The 16,539-nt window shown below is 44.1% G+C and overlaps 1 long non-coding RNA gene across 1 annotated transcript; it reads right to left on the reverse strand.

Annotated features, from left to right (window-relative positions):
• Positions 1-7,627: 7,627 nt before the first annotated feature.
• LOC310778303 lies at positions 7,628-16,143 on the reverse strand. Its single transcript, XR_014552765.1, has 4 exons — positions 16,101-16,143; positions 10,889-11,320; positions 9,142-9,252; positions 7,628-7,939 (listed from the first exon to the last, which is right to left on the reverse strand). It is a non-coding gene; the product is annotated as an uncharacterized lncRNA (long non-coding RNA).
• Positions 16,144-16,539: the final 396 nt, after the last annotated feature.

Consider the following 16,539-nt stretch of genomic DNA (forward strand, 5'->3'; position numbering starts at 1 on the left):
GTTTATTTAAATATATTTCTCTTCCGGAATTGGCGTGCGCTCGCCATTATCGTCCGTAGTGATGAATCTCGTCCTGTTAAAAGATTGTGTTTGTTTCTGAGCGATAAATATGTTTCTCCACAAACGCGAGAGACATCAACAAACTTGGAAGGGGTTTTCGTCGGTGACTGCGAAGCCATTTTGAGATTTTACCGCTGAGTATTCAATTCACATGTTGCTGGTACGGCGATGTTTTGCGAGACACCGGTTCTGCATCAGCGTCACTGCCCCCAGAAAGCAGGCCCGCCCACAACACTCATGATTGGTTCTCCGATGCAAGGCTTCCAACATCAGCACCACCTAACGTTATGAAAAGATTTAAATATTAATAATCTCAGTCTTAAGGTAGTGAAACGGACTAAGACTGAGATCTGAGTCTAAGTCAGTATTGACCATCAACCCTATCACACAGATGCATTATGGTCATTTTGTGCTATAGGTCAATAAAAACAATTATCTTCCTGCCCCTTTCAAATTGAAACAATGTATTATACTGTATATATTTTCCCCTTGATATTAAAGTTAGAAAAAACCTCTCTCTGGCTTCCCAGTCCTCTCCTACGCACCTGGCTCCTCGTGTGTGTGTGTGTGTGTGTGTGTGTGTGTGTGTGTGTGTGTGTGTGTGTGTGTGTGAGAGTGAGAATCAAAGGGAGAGGCACAGACTGGGACACAGAGGGCGACCCTGGCAATGTGAAACTCAACTTGACAGGGAGGGTATATTACCACAGTCGTGTGTAACAAACCCCACAATGGTTGAAAATATCATCGTTAAAAATGGTGTGATCTATTGTGAGAATGATATTTTCGAATGAAAGGCATTCAATTATGTGTCAAAACGTCACAGGAAGTTGGTAATCGATTAGTTCATTGCATCAGTGCAGTGTGCTTTCCACACCCAACTCACCTTCGAATAGATTGGTGGTGGCCTTCAAAGTCACATTGGAGGTGGGGTTGTGGATGAAGCAGAACACAGTGAGATGATCCCCTGCTGGGATGCTTATGGTGCTGGTGACGTTGTAGACCTTCTGAGCGTCCTGCACAGCTGTGGTGTGAATCTGTTTGGGGAGCAAGGGGTGGTCTGAGTTGTCGGAGACGTTGTGGACACTCCATGTTACCAGCGGTGCTGGGAACCCCCCTTGTGTGGTACAGACTGCGGTCATCTTTTCTCTATTCACAGTCACATTTGGTCTCTGGTAAGGAACTGTGAAGAGAAACATAATTTTGTCTTTTAGGTGAAATGACATAACTTGAACCGCAAAAGATTTTTTGTCTCATCTAGGGCTGGGTGATGGGTTACAATCAACATCATTGGTTTGGATGATAATCATACGTTTTTTTCCTCCTCAATAAATAAATAAATATTATATAGGTATAGACAGTCGGTCTGTGTGGGAACGCCCACAAAATGTTATACGGCTGGCGCGCAGGTGGGGGAAAATCCCCCATATATCTCAATGGGCTGACTCACTAAAAGGACAGTGCTGCAGCTCTACACTACAGGATTGGGGATTCTAGAGCGGGTACATAGGCGTCTGTTCAGATGTGCGTTTACTGCAGGGGTTAAATGCCCAATCCTGTCCACACCCCCAGCCAGCTACCACAGCATCTATGACGAGACACAGACTGTCTCTATGGCTCAAGGATGCAAAATCTTGTTCAATACTCAATTGCTGTTCACCCGATTAAACCAATGACAATGTTAGGTGTTTACTGAAATTTTCAAATAATATTCCTGTCATACTCCATTTTGTCCATTTCAAAATAAAGTTTGTGTCATCGGTTTAGACAGCAGTGTTACAAAATATCCCAAAATCACCATGATTCCAGTGAAAGATTATAAACGATAATATGATCACCCATAACCCTATCATCTTTCAAAATGGAATGTAAATCTGCATCCCTACCAGCAATGTGCAAAGTGGTTAGACACATTTTGGCGTCTTCGTGCTGGACGTTTCCCTTCTCATCATACAGCTTCACAAAAGCCCAGAAAGATGTGGCATCGTCCTCCAGCGTCACGTTAAGTCTGACTGAAATATTCCCGCTCATCATGTCCTCCGTGGAGGCTGTGCTCCTGCTCTTATAAGGTTCAAGGACATGTTCTGTCATCTCTTTTCCTTTGTTGAAGGAGAACAAGGTAAGAGGAGAGTGTGCCGTATTTTGCCAGTGGAAGCGAAGCTGGGCTGGGTCGATGGGCGCAGAGGTGTTCAGGTGGCAGCGGAGGAGCACAGACTCGCCAGCCGTAGCATTGGCATCCAGCGCCATCACAAGCCCAGGTACTGGAAAAGTGAATGATGTTGATGTTAGTACACAGGGCTCACATCACTGACCGCTTAGGCGAATGAGGCGAAGGTTCCCTGGACGCAGATGCCTACTAAACCCCCACACACACATGATTCTCTGCCTACACACATATTTCAAAGTGCAAAACGCCTCTGATTCCCTGTAAGGTCCCAGAATCGACTGTATGGCCACACAGTAGCCATATTCTGACAGAGCAGGAGTGGAAACATTTTGGGGATCTTTGTAAAACATGACTTTATATTACCAGGCCTTTTGGACAATAATGTAGCGATTTACTGCTAAAGCGTTATAGGCCTAACTGTAGATGAACTATGGGGAACACTCACGGTGACAGAGCTATGTGATGTCCTTACACATCAAGAGCCATGCGAATGAATCGCACGAAAAAAAACGCTCCCGATGTGTAAGGACCTTTAGTCCCTCGTATCGGGCTGTAGGTTAGGGGCCCCCCTGAGCTCTCTCTGTTCAGTAATCCATCCATCACCGACCTCCTAAATCAGTGGTTATCAAAGCGGGGTCCGGGGACCCGCAGGGGTCCTTGGGGGGGTTCCAGGGGGTCCCCAGCCAAAAGGGGGCAATTTATTTTCGCTATAATTCCATTCATAAGTAACACAATGACTATTTGGGTCATGGGTTTCATACACTTTCTGTAATAAAACATCTAAAAGCATCAATCTTATTATCAAATGGGGGTCCGTGGTCTAATCTTTCACACAGATCACGCAAAATTGTAGTTCGGGAAGCCCGTAAGCCCTGGCAGCCTCGCCACAGAAATTGCTTTCACACAGAGCCAAGCAGCACGGCCACATTCCCGTGCTGCTGTGTACTTTCAGGTGAAATCCCCCGCTCCCGGATTGAAAGGCGAGCGGAGGGATTTCCAGCTCCTCCTAGCCCAAATTAATATATTCATAGGTTAGTGTAGCCTGGCTACTGTATGATGAACGAATTCATTCAACAACAAGACTTCCCTCCTTCTGAGCTGGGAGGATAGGTGCACTCGCATGGTGGGCGGACTCGCCAAAACGGGCTCCGCCGCGGAGTGCATCTGCCGATTTTCTGGCAGTGAAGTGTTGCATGAATTGCATTCAAGGAAAGCCAACTTTATTTATACAACACATTTCATAGAAGTAAATTCACCTACTAAGCAGATCAATATGGTGTCACCTTGTGTAATTCATTCAACAACCAAACACTAGGGAATGCACAAGTGGCTTAGCTAGACAGATTGCCGTTCTGGAGCTGGTTTCCAGAGGGAATATCGTCAGACCAACTCGCCACAGACAGCTATATAACCTACTACACAGGCACGGAGCATTCCTCCTGGCGCATGATTGTATAGGCTACTTTTTTTTACTTTCACTGTCCTTCTTGCTGCATGAGGTGATTTCCCCTGTAATTTTTTAGGAAACATTCACACTGTTCCGCCTTGCTGCCTCGACGCTTTCAGGTGGAGGCGGGTTGTCCGCTAATACGGCGCTGTGACAACCTTTGGTCCCGGGACAAAAGGCGTACAAGAATTATCCACCAACGCGCATTCATGACTTTCACATCGGAGGCGCGAATCCTATTTTCCGTGCATTTTTCGGCTTTCAAGGCCGGTGTGAAAGAGCTTTTTGTCAGTTTAGGGGTCCCTCATGTGAAAAACATTGAGAACCACGGTCCTAAATACACTCATCATATCAGGCCATAACACCTGGCTGCATGTGAGATGATTTTCTCCCAGGGAAGGACCTTTTTGACCATAATGCTGTACGTTCGCCTGTCATCTCTCTGTCACTGTTGTGGAACAGATTCTATAGGCCAGTGGTTCTCAAAGTGTGGTGTGTGGAGTGAATGGAGATTATCTCCATTCACTCCAATGGACCAGTTTTTTACTCTCAAGAGTTCCAGGAAGTAAGGTCCTGGATTAAGCAGCAACTGTCGAGTTGCAGTCAAATAGACAGTTTGTGTTGTACTCTGAAAGGGTTTTTTTCCCCCCTTGAATCAAATTGTACATTATCAGCTTTACTTTAGCATGCAAAAGTAGCGCGAGACCCATTCCTGGCTGTTCATTGGCTAATGATGAGTCTCGCATTTTGGTCCTCCACTGACGCCACTCTCTCTCTAGAAGACACTAAAAGGCCTACCCAAAGTTGGCACTCATCATCGGCTAAAACTCTTGAAAATCATTTACTCTCGCTATAGTAAAATACGCAAATGACCACGCGCGAGCACTAAACCACACACTTCACAGTGTCACAGTGTCAGATCAGGAACAACTTACCGAGGCTTATCAGGAGGATCAGTGCCGGTAGTAGGAAAGCCATGCCCCCTGAAAGAGAATGAAAGGAAGGTGAGCTCATTACTTTTCTTTCGTGTCATTCTCTGTTATAGCCTTGCTGTTGATGCATTGTGCTTTTGGACACCCGAAGGCAAGATTCATCTCTCAAGGTGGTTTCCTTCAATAAAGTTCACATAATAAAGTCGATCACATTATAGCCGGTGTTTTCATAGCCTACATTTTAGATGAGCGTGTCAACTCAAACTCTTATTATTAACGACGTGTAGGCCTAATTACGGCGCTGTAGCATGCGCACTTATCAACCTGCGCGCTTGCGCTAAAATGATGTCAACTCTCGGTAGCAGCAGTCAGTCAAAATGTACGACCACAACATCGCTTAGGACTGGGGGCGGCTAAACCACATACAGTACAAATAATCGCCGGTACCAAAGATAAGAGGACGCGTGTGAAACTTCATTTACAATTGACTTCCTATCCGCTATCCAAACTGCGCAGCAGAGCAGACAGATGTGTGGAAGCTACTTTCCAATTACGCACGGCTCTCTCTTGCCTATCCGACTATCTTTACCTACCCCAAAAATGCGACACATTATGGGAACGTGGTTAAGTTCTATCCACAATGACCACAGTTAAATCTCGCTTACCAACATGTAGAAAGAGTCCAGACAGTTGACCAGCAGCAAGCCTCTCCGCTCCTGTTTGATTAATGCACTCTCCCTCTCCGCCCCTCCCACTCATGAAGGGAAGTGAGAGACTTTAGTTGCCATTCCCCTAAAGTCAAGTCTGGTTCACCAACATCTATCTATCTATCTATCTATCTATCTATCTATCTATCTATCTATCTATCTATCTATCTATCTATCTATCTATCTATCTATCTATCTATCTATCTATCTATCTATCTATCTACTCTATCTACTCTATCTACTGTATCTATCTATCTATCTACTCTATCTATTCTATCTATTCTATCTATCTACTGTATCTATCTATCTACTCTATCTATATATCTATCTCTATATATCTCTCTCTTAGTTGCCATTCCCCTTATTCCCGTGTGTGTGTGTGTGTGTGTGTGTGTGTGTGTGTGTGTGTGTGTGTGTGTGTGTGTGTGTGTGTGTGTGTGTGTGTGTGTGTGTGTGTGTGTGTGTGTGTGTGTGTGTGTGTGCTATATGGGAGGTAGGGGTCTGTCTTGTCTGTCATAAATTGTGACATCACACACACACACACACACACACACACACACACACACACACACACACACACACACACACACAGACACACACTACACACATTACCACCACTGAGGTGCCCTTGAGCTTCCTACACCTTCTCTCCAAATGCCTTCTCTCAACTAAAGAACATCCAATATAGCATTAAAATCACATTCTTAGGAATCACATTTAAAATGTTTTATTTCAAATCAACGAGGTTAACGAGTATATTAAAGCGTATTCACATACAGGGGTTCAATGAAACTTTTTTCTCCCACACACAAAATCAAAGAACCCAATTTATTTTTTAATTGGTTGCAGAAAGCTGAATTGAAGAAATTCTTCATTCCAAAAAGCCTCTTCAACGTGGGGAAAGGGGCAATAGTTCCTGGTTAGAACCCAACCTAAACCTCTATTTGACACAAAAGAGACAGAGGGAACTAAGGAAACAGATGACCAATTAGAATCAAGCAAACCAGCCATTCCTGTATCCTGTGACACGTCGATTTCCTGTAAACGGCTTAAAGGCTTCATCTCCGCTAGTGTCCTCTAGAGAGAGAGTGGCGTTATAGATTATGTAGCTTTATATACAATACTTAAATTATTGGTATGGGAGATTTAATTGTCATGGGAATATATATATATATTTTACAATCATCCCGTGACCCCCCAAAATAATCTCACGACCCCCTGCATGGGGGGTCCCGCCCCCCAGGTTGAGAACCACTGCCATAGACTGCAGCTCTTTCTGTGCTCTCCCAACACGATTGGTATTTTGTCTGTGTCGGTGATGTGGTCCAAATCAGGATGTTTGTATTTGAATTTGGAGAAAGATCTGGTTGGGGCTGGTTGGAGTTTCGTGCTTTCTTGTCAGAAAGTGCAGCTGTGTCTCCACTGTGTCTTCTGTGTCCAGCTGGCAGACGCACTCGTCTTTGGGGAGCCATGATTGTTTATAGCGGCCTGTCTCAATGGCCAGGCTGTGCTCACTGAGTCTGCTCTGCACTTGCTAAGCTAGTTCGTTGTTTAAACCGGTAAGTGTGGCAAGATGAATTTCAGATTCAGATTTTATTTACTCTAGCCCACATTTGTGGTATGGAGTACAAACAAAACATAAAGAGCATCATACAATGGTGATCTTGCGCGATCATGATCTTGTGATGATGATCTCGCAAGGTTACGGCCCTGTTGGGACTGGCACCGCACTGCATGATGAGTGCCCCCATGGCTTCATCCAATCACCTGCCCACTTTTTTTTCTCCAAACAGTTTTCCAAAGACAAGTTCCAGATGGTTCTGTGTAACAAAGCATCTGGCAGCATCAGGCTATGGAGTCAGAGCAGACGTTCTTGTCTTTAGAAGAGCGTCAGCGTGGTGCCAGTCCCAAAGGGGCCAGGCCAGGGGAATGCAAGTTCACATTACAGGCAAATGTGTACATACAGGCTGATTTGCCGATGAAGTCATTAATCATCATTATCTTGATTGGTTTCCCAAATCTGATTTGGGAGTGTGTCCGCACTGCCACAAATCTGATTCTCAAGTCGGATCGGTGTGTCCAGACCTAAACAGCCTGTCTGCATGGGTTGCTATGGTAACGACGTGGGCGTCAGTAAATACGTACGTTGGTGACGTGGTTTTCCTGCGCAGAAGCATTTGATGAGGAGTTGCGAGTGACGTTCAAATCAGATTTGGTGGATCTGCGCGTCCGCACTGAAGACACATCAGTCGAAAGCAGATTGGAAACTACCTCCATATGTGGTTTGGGACAAGTGACACAAGTCAGACTTGGAGCGTCCAGAGTCATGAAACCAATCTGGATAAAGTCATTAATAGGTCACTAAAGTTCACAAATCAAATTTGGCCTCCTAGTGTGAATATGGCCTCAGACACATGAATGGGGCATTGGGCAGTTGGGAGATAACCAATCACACGATCATCTTGTAGTAGCCTATACAAGGAAGGACTACAGAAGTTTAACACACAAAAATACAGTTCAAATGTTAAAATTCACAACTGTTAACAACTCCACATTTCCTCTCCGTTTGCGTCGTATGCCACGTCGTTTTGAGGGCAGCTGCAGCAGCCCGCCATGAACTCTTCCCCATCTTAAAGCAGAGATCAAAGGGTGAGGTGTAGGTAACAGGGTCATTGGAACATGAACACATTAGTGTATTCCTCCGGTTAGGCATTCAGACCACCATGTTGGAGGAGTGACAGAAAAAGCAGAGAGGTAATGTCCGTTTTGCTGTCACTCCTCCAACATGGCGGTGTGTGTCCCCCTCCTAACCATGGTAATGAACACCAGTGTTGGGAAAGTTACTTTCAAAATGTAATATACTCAGTGTTGGGGGTAACTCATTACAAAAGTAACATATTATATGTAATATATTACTTTTAGCAGTAACTCAGTAATATAACGTATTACTTATAGGATTTCAGTAATATTATACCAGTTACTTTGTCAAGTAACTCAAGTTACAAATTGAGTTACATTTGATTAAATCAAAGCACATATTTAAAAAAAGATACAATCATTTCCTAATCAAACTGTGTTTTTATGCAAATAACCACTATAGATGACAATAACAAAGGAAAAGAATAACATTTAGAATTTTGGATTGTTTACACTGACTTCAAGCGGTTTAAATTATTTTTCTGGATGGTTCCAGGGCAGTGATGTCATTCTGCTGCTGCTGTTGTTTTGGTAAAAGTAATGCAAAAGTAGTGTAATAAGTAACAAGTTACTCGACACAGAAAGTAATATTGTAAAGTAACTTATTACTTTTAAATGAAAGTAACTACTAATATGTAGTATATTACATTTTGAAAGTAACTTGCCCAACACTGAATATACTACATATTACTAGTTACTTTCATTTGAAAGTAATAAGTTACTTCACAATATTACTGTCTGTGTAGAGTAACTTGTTACTTATTATTACACTACTTTTGCATTACTTTCACCAAAATAACAGCAGTAGCAGAATGACATCGCCGACCCGGAACATCCCGAAAAATAATTTCAACTGTCTTGAAGTCAGTGTAAACTGTCCAAAATTCTAAATGTTATCCTTTTCCTTTGTTATTGTCATCTATAGTGGTTATTTGCATAAAAACACACAATTTGATTAGGAAATGATTGTATCTTTATTTAAATATGTGCTTTGATTAAAATAATAATAACTACATTTGTAAACTTGTGTTACTTTAGAAAGAACGGTTACTGTAAAATGGGTCAAATGATGTCTACTGATTAAAAACATAAACAATAAATAAAAGCAATGAAGTGGAAATTAAAACAACTCACATTTAAGATGGAGGTACCCACATACAGCTACTGTTAGAATTGTCAGAATTAAAATTGCTAACAGAACTCCAAATACAATTTCAACTCTTTTGCAGCTCTCCTCCTCCTCACCTGTGAATTAGAGATTATAACAGGGTAACAAACTATTTGCTGCTTTACTCCCAGCCCAACACCAAAACATATCTGCAGCTAGTTGCACCAGTTAAACTTAAACTTCAAGCATAGGTTTGAACGTAAAGTCTCACTAAGGGTGCTTTCTCACTGGGGACCCGGGAGCAGAACCGAGGACACCTGTCCCCAAATTCACTTTGAGGTGATGGAACACGATGTGAACGTCAACCGTACCGAACCACATAGACAACACACGGGCGAGGCTACACTCCAGGCGTAGTTGATGACGCAAGTGTACTCTTCAAGTGTTCCGTTCTGTATAACGGAAGCTTGCACACCAGGGCGGAACCTTTGTGCAGCAAGAAAAAAAAAAGTTGCAACCACTTTCTGCAGAATTTCGTCTATGAATACAGTTGAGTTGACCAGTGAAATCTTTTGCTTTCTCTGGTGTCCCATTTTAAAACATTGTCCTAGGGTGAAATAGAAGTGTGCTAAGACCACCTGGAAACTCCTGGAAAGTCCTGGAAATCAAATCACCTCACACCCACACCCCAAGTCGGATTGGGCTGAAAATGTGCATGCCGGTGGGTTAGGATCCGGGGAAGGTAATGGGCAGGTTGTCAAGTCCTGGGACCTGTTGTTGTTTGTACACAGCAGGAAGTTGAATGTTTGAGGGTGACAGGAAGTCACTGACATGAGGTTTCCCTTCGCAGTTGGTTTTTGGTCTAGAATTAGAGCAGAGCCATAGAGACATAAGAGTTGCATCATCTCCATTCACTCCAATGGACCTTTTTTTTTTTTTTTTACCTCACAATAGTTTGCGGAAGTACGGTTCTTGATTAAGTTGCTGAGTTGCAGCAGAATGGAACATTTGTTATGTACTTTGTTTAAAGAATCAAATTGAATATTATCAGCTTTATTTTATGCATTCGAACATGCTTCCTGGAACATGCTGCTCGGCCGCTGCGCAATTGAGCAATTGTGCCTCCGCGCCGTGGAAATTGCTGCCCAATTATGTATGATAATGCATTTCTCCATTGTTGAATCATACAGTTATTTAATTTGCAATCAATTATTTGTTAGCCTATTGCACACAGCTCCCCCCTCTTAGTTTCTGGCTGAATTTTTGAGACATTTTTGAGATTTTCAATAGGGCAGTGGTGACCTAAAGGTTAAAGAAGCGAGCTTGTGACCGGAAGGTCATCGGTTCAATCCCCGGGACCGGCAGTGGAGAAAGTGAAAATCAGTGCTTGATTGCCCTTCCCTCATTACCACCACTGAGCTGCCCTTGAGCAAGGCCCTTAACCCCGACCACTCCAGTGGAGCTGCTCAGTGGCCAGCAGATCAGACTGTGCTTGTACTGGTCAGCTTCCAAGTATGAATGTGTGTGTGAATGTGAACAGGGCGCGCTCCTGAAAAAGAGAGCATTGAGACTCCCCCTGCATAAATAAAGGTTAACAACCAAAAAAGGTGGACCTTGAGTTGGGAAAATGTTGGGAACAGCTGTGATAGGGTGGTGTACGCTCAGCTGGTGCAACTGACTGCTGCTTCTTAACTGCATTAAAAGCACATCATCATTGTAGTGTGATTATGCATTTACTGTTGTGCGCTTGCTTAACTGCCGTAGGCTACTCACCGATCTCTCTGGTTTTCATAGTGCTCCGATAGAGACCGGGTCTTTGATTCCAGACCTTGCAGCTTACAGACTGCAAGTCCTCGACGCTGACGCTGCTTGTGATGGTGTAGGTCCAGTCTCGTGGGTTTTGGTCAGATGACGTCTGTGTGTCCTGCAGGTCCAGGTGTGCACAGTTGGATTTGTTCTGGCCGGTCCATGACACCTGAATTTTAACTTCAGGTTCGCTTTGTGCTGTACAGGTCGCCGTATTTGTTGTTTTGTTAACGGTCAGGGAGAAGTGCCTGAGGAAGGGCTCGTGCTCGCGTGCAGGTTGAGGTATGCCGCCATGGGAGTAAGAAAGAAGCTGCCTTGCATGAACTGAGCTCAGGGAGCTGGGAATCAGGACAGCCCCTCCAACAGTGTCACTGACCGGTATCTGAGCCACCACGGGTGCTGGAACAGATCAGACAGATTTGTTAGCTGGGGGGGGGGGGGGGGGGTATCAATCTGAATCAATAACGTAAACATAGAAATGGTGGGTGAAATTAATGTCTAGAAAAATGTATCATCAGTGTTATCTGGTTGATAAATAATTGATATGTCAGCGTTGTAAATACATGGGTGCAACAGGTTTCTCTTTGTATTAAGACATGGCTCTGCGATTTCTTTGAACTGCATTTGGCCATAAAGTGAAGCAGCTACTCGCATGCTGTTAGAAGCAGTGAGTGTTGACGTCAGAGAGCCTGAACTCTTCCTGTTTTGACTGACGTGGTCTGTGTCATGTAGGCCAGTCTCATTTCAGGAATCTTTCTGACCAAATGGAAAACCTTTTCTGATTGAACTATGATGCATGCAGTCTCATACATAGTTTCCTGCCCTTTCGACCCATACTGTATATTACACCAAGACAAACCGCTATTATTCAGTGTTAGCAGCACAAACGCAATGCACATTAATTTATAGAAATGTATTTATTTAATGGATAGCCCCTTGAGATGCACCATCTCGTTTTCAAGGGGGTCCAACACAAAAACAGAACAATGCAACATAGACAAACATACAACACACAGCATACAGAGGCTCCATTCACCGACCCACCCACACATTCCCGTAACCCACAACAACCTACAGAAAAAGTAAGAAGTTGATAGAGCGAGATAGTATTATGCATATTATACATATATATACAATACACACATACTATACTATATATATTATATTATATTATATTATATTATATTATATTATATTATATTATATTATATTATATTATATATTTCTATATATACCATATATTATATTATATATATCCGTATATATTTACGCACATACACATATATACATATTTACACATGCATATATATACATACCGGTATATACTATACACACATACATACCATAGATATTATACAAACATTACACAATGCACTAATGATACAGACAACAGAGTGACCAAACAAGCAGTAATAATTAATTAATTAATTAATAATTTATGTAATAATAATAATAATAATAATAATAACAATATCAATAATAATTGCATTTTATAGCACCTTTCTAGATAACCCAGGGGAGGGGAAGGGAACCTCAACTCATCCACCACATCACTGTAGTACACATAATATATGTGTTTGCCTGTAGTGCCCGAGCAGACAGGTCAGAACAATACACAGGAGACCAAATAAACAGTCCAAGCTTTCTGTTTCATAATCACATATTTCATGTAAGTCAAGTCAAGTCAAGTCAAGTCAAGTCAAGTCAAGTTTATTTATATAGCCCTAATTCACAAGCATGTCTCAGAGGGCTTCACAGAAAGTATGTCTAGCTGATTCTAGCTAACACACAGTAACAAGAATATACAGAATAAAGATAACATTTGAACATTTGAAGAAAGCAGGAGAGTGGAGGAGGGAGGGAGAGGGAGGAGGGAGGAGAGGGGGGAGGTGGGGAGAAAATAGGAAATGTGGAGGAGGAGAGAACAGAGGAGGAGAGATGAGGGTGCAGGGGAGGGAGAGCCAGGGTAGGGGTAGGGTCTAGGGTTGGGGGAGGGGAGGGAGTAGGATACGGGCCCGGATTAGGGCGAGGGTGGGGAGAAATGGGAAATGTGGAGGAGGAGAGAACAGAGAAGGAGAGGGTGCAGGGGAGGGAGAGCAGGGGGAGTGTGAGAGGGAGGAGAGGGCAGAGAGGAGGAGAGAACAGAGAAGGAGAGGTGGGAGGGCGCAGGGGAAGGAGAGCAGTGGGAATGTGAGAGAGGGGAGAGGACAGAGAGGAGGAGAGAGCAGAGAAGGAGAGGTGGAAGGGTACAGGGGAGGTAGAGTAGAGGTAGGGTCTAGGGTGGAGGGAGGGAGTAGGATACGGGCCCGGATTAGGGCGAGGGTGGGGAGAAAATGGGAAATGTGGAGGAGGAGAGAACAGAGAAGGAGAGGTGGGAGGGTGCAGGGGAAGGAGAGCAGGGGGAATGTGAGAGAGGGCAGAGAGGCAGAGAAGGAGAGGTGGGAGGGTGCAGGGGAAGGAGAGCAGGGGGAATGTGAGAGAAGGGAGAGCAGGAAGTGGCAGGGATTCAGGAAAATAGGGGAGAAGAGGAGAAGGAGCAGAGGGGGGGAGAATGAGGAGAGAGCAGGAGAAGGGAGGGGGGGGCGGTGGGATGTGGGGGAGGAAAGAGCATGGAAAGAGAGGAGAACAAGAAGGGGGAAGAAGGGAAGAAGCGGGGGAAGGGGGAAAGAGAGGGGGGGGGAGAAGATCAGACAACTGACTACTCTAAGCATTAACCAGAGCTAACTGGGACATAGTATCTAGCTAATCTACAGCCTAATCTGGCCTATCCTACCCTGCTCTAGTCTGATTTTAGCCTGAACACTAACAGGTCAGCCTTAGGCTGTAGCTAATCTATCGCCTACCTAAGCTGTTCTAAACCAACCGGCAGCCCTCGACCAGTGATGAAGAGCACCGATGCCCCCCGACCCGGCCCCCGCCCACATAAGGCGTGGGAGGGAAGGCCAGGCCGGGACACAGCGGCACCCCCTCACCCCCAGTGAACGCAAGAAAACCTTTCCACCATATGGATCGCCGCATGGATTGCCCCAGTGACTTGGCTGAGGAGGAACCTTGTGAGGTCGTTGTGCTAGGGGCCAATTGCTGCGGCCCGGGCGGACCCAGCCCCCACGCGACCCGCCCCCCCAGCCCCCAGCCACCAGCATAGTGACTGAGAGCGTGAGAGCAGGCCACGCGGGGGACGGGCCCACCCAGGCCACAGCAGCGGACCCCCATCTGGGGACTCCCCTCCGAGACAGGCCGAGAGATGCCGGGCTAAACCATGCACAGAGTTTCCGATAATGAAACTCTGTGAATGGTTTATTATGGAAATAAAATGTACAAGAGAACAGAAAATTGAAAATGTAAAAAAGAGTCCAACAGAAGGGATATAAAAATGTAATTTTTAAATTATCCTAAGATCAGGGAAGGGAGTTGAAAATCTAAAAAGTAGAGTCCAAAAAGAAATAGAAAATGCAGTCTTTAAGTGTTCGTAGGTTTAGAGAATACTAGTTAATTAGCTAGGTGACAAAAAGGGGTAACAAGATTGGGAGTTCCATGAGGATGATCTGAGGAATCCATGAATCCGCGTTGGTGACATGGATTAAGAGGAGGGGAGGGGAGGATAGGAGTCGGAGGTGATGATTAAGAGGAGGGGAGGATAGGAGTTGGAGGTGATGATGAGGCGGCGGGGGGGGGGGGGGGGGGCTGGGGGGGCGCCCCCCCCTTCCCTTAGGCAAGCAGGTGACCAGGATGATGAGGATAGGGGTCGGTGATGGTGATGAGCCCGGGGTGTCAGACAGTAGAAGGAGTAGTGGGTAGATGGCCTAGAGTGACGACAGGTGGCTAGGGCGATGACGGCCGGACCTAGGGCTGCAGCGGTGGGGTGTACGTCAGGCCAATGAAGGACACCTGAGGGGGAGAGAGAGAAGAGAGCGGGGGAATCTGCGCAGAGGTGGAACTAACTCTATAGACAACAATAAAATTAGGTCAAATCAAAATTTATTAGGATTATTTAGGATGACTAATATTATACTGCTAATTCAGGTCTAGGTAGTCTAGGTCTAAGTTTATACTGATACTGCTGGCTTGAGATAGCCCGCTCAGCAGTTCAGGACTAAGTTTATTCACCAGCTATTTGATTTTATATCTGAGCTACTGGGTCGGCTGATGCCATATTATTAAATTAGGTCAAGTCTAAGTTTATACTGATACTGCTGGCTTGAGATAGCCCGCTCAGCAGTTCAGGACTAAGTTTATTCATCAGCTATTTGATATTATATCCGAGCTACTGGATCGGCTGATGCCATATTATTAAATTAGGTCAAGTCTAAGTTTATATTGATACTGCTGGCTTGTGATAGCCCGCTCAGCAGTTCAGGACTAAGTTTATTCACCAGCTATTTGAATTTATATCTGAGCTATTGGATCGGCTGATGCCATATTATTAAATTAAATTAGGTCAAGTCTAAGTTTATACTGATACTGCTGGCTTGAGAGTAAGAGCTTGTCCCTCCGCATATTTGTCTGATGGCATCTGCATGTGACTCTTGAGGAAGTCTCTTGGTTTTTATCTTCAGGTGGATGCCGCCTTTAACTGTGGCATTCAGTTCATACAGTAGCACGGGATGTCGGTATGAAGTCGAGATGTGGGGCCTTGTAGACTACCCCCCCCCCTGCATTAACCCATTGATACCTGATGCAGCATTTGCGTGTATATCCCTCATTTGTGTGCGTATCCCTTTAAGACCGCGAACCGCGTGTCTTAAAGGGATACACACACAAATGTTGCATCAGGTATCAATGGGTTAAAATCGTATAACGCACACCGAGGAGTTGATTATCCCTTATAGCCAACACAAACCCAATGCACATTCGTACAAATAAATATTGTAAATTATTTTGGGCTGGAGTCCCTGGGTGACTGAGTGAACAAAGATCAAACTTAAAGACAGTTCAGAGAAATACAGAGACAAAATAAACAGTGCATGCTTCTGCTTCTTATACAGTATAATCTATAAGAACTTAGAACGACCAGAACCACATACAAGAACCACATACAAGGAAACCTAAACACAGATAGCAAACAGCACCATTGTCGTCACTAACTAACTGGTCAAACCACTCCCCCCATGTTCAAATGAGTCAGTCAATGAAAGAGAAATGAAGAATTTGAAGTGCGAGTGATACAGAGTGAACTTACCACATAAAAGGCACAAGATAAGTTGTTTAAAAGCCATTCGCCGCTGGACAGGAAAGAAGGAAGATGTTACCTGCGATATATCTACAGTATGTCAAGTCGACACTTCCTCGCTCTCAGTGTCTGGTGTAAACAAACAGGCTATGTTGTTATCGTGATGGGACAATCTCTATTTATCTTACTCATAAAAACAAGAAAATAAAACGAATTTATAATGAGCCGATTATTATTAAGACCTATACAGTTCAAAAGGCAGTCTATCCTCAAAAGCATAAATATTTTGTATTATATCAAAGCCTTCACTAACATTTCTAACTTTCTAAATGTGCTTTTTTTTTTTTACTCAAATCCTCCACTTCAGAAATAATTTCTGTTTTTCCAAAACGTCTCCTTTTGGTATAAAACGTGTCCAAATGTCACCTCTCTGCCCCAAATCTCTACC

The sequence above is a fragment of the Poromitra crassiceps genome (genome assembly GCF_964638095.1).
Source record: "Poromitra crassiceps genome assembly, chromosome: 6".
Lineage (NCBI taxonomy): Eukaryota > Metazoa > Chordata > Actinopteri > Beryciformes > Melamphaidae > Poromitra > Poromitra crassiceps.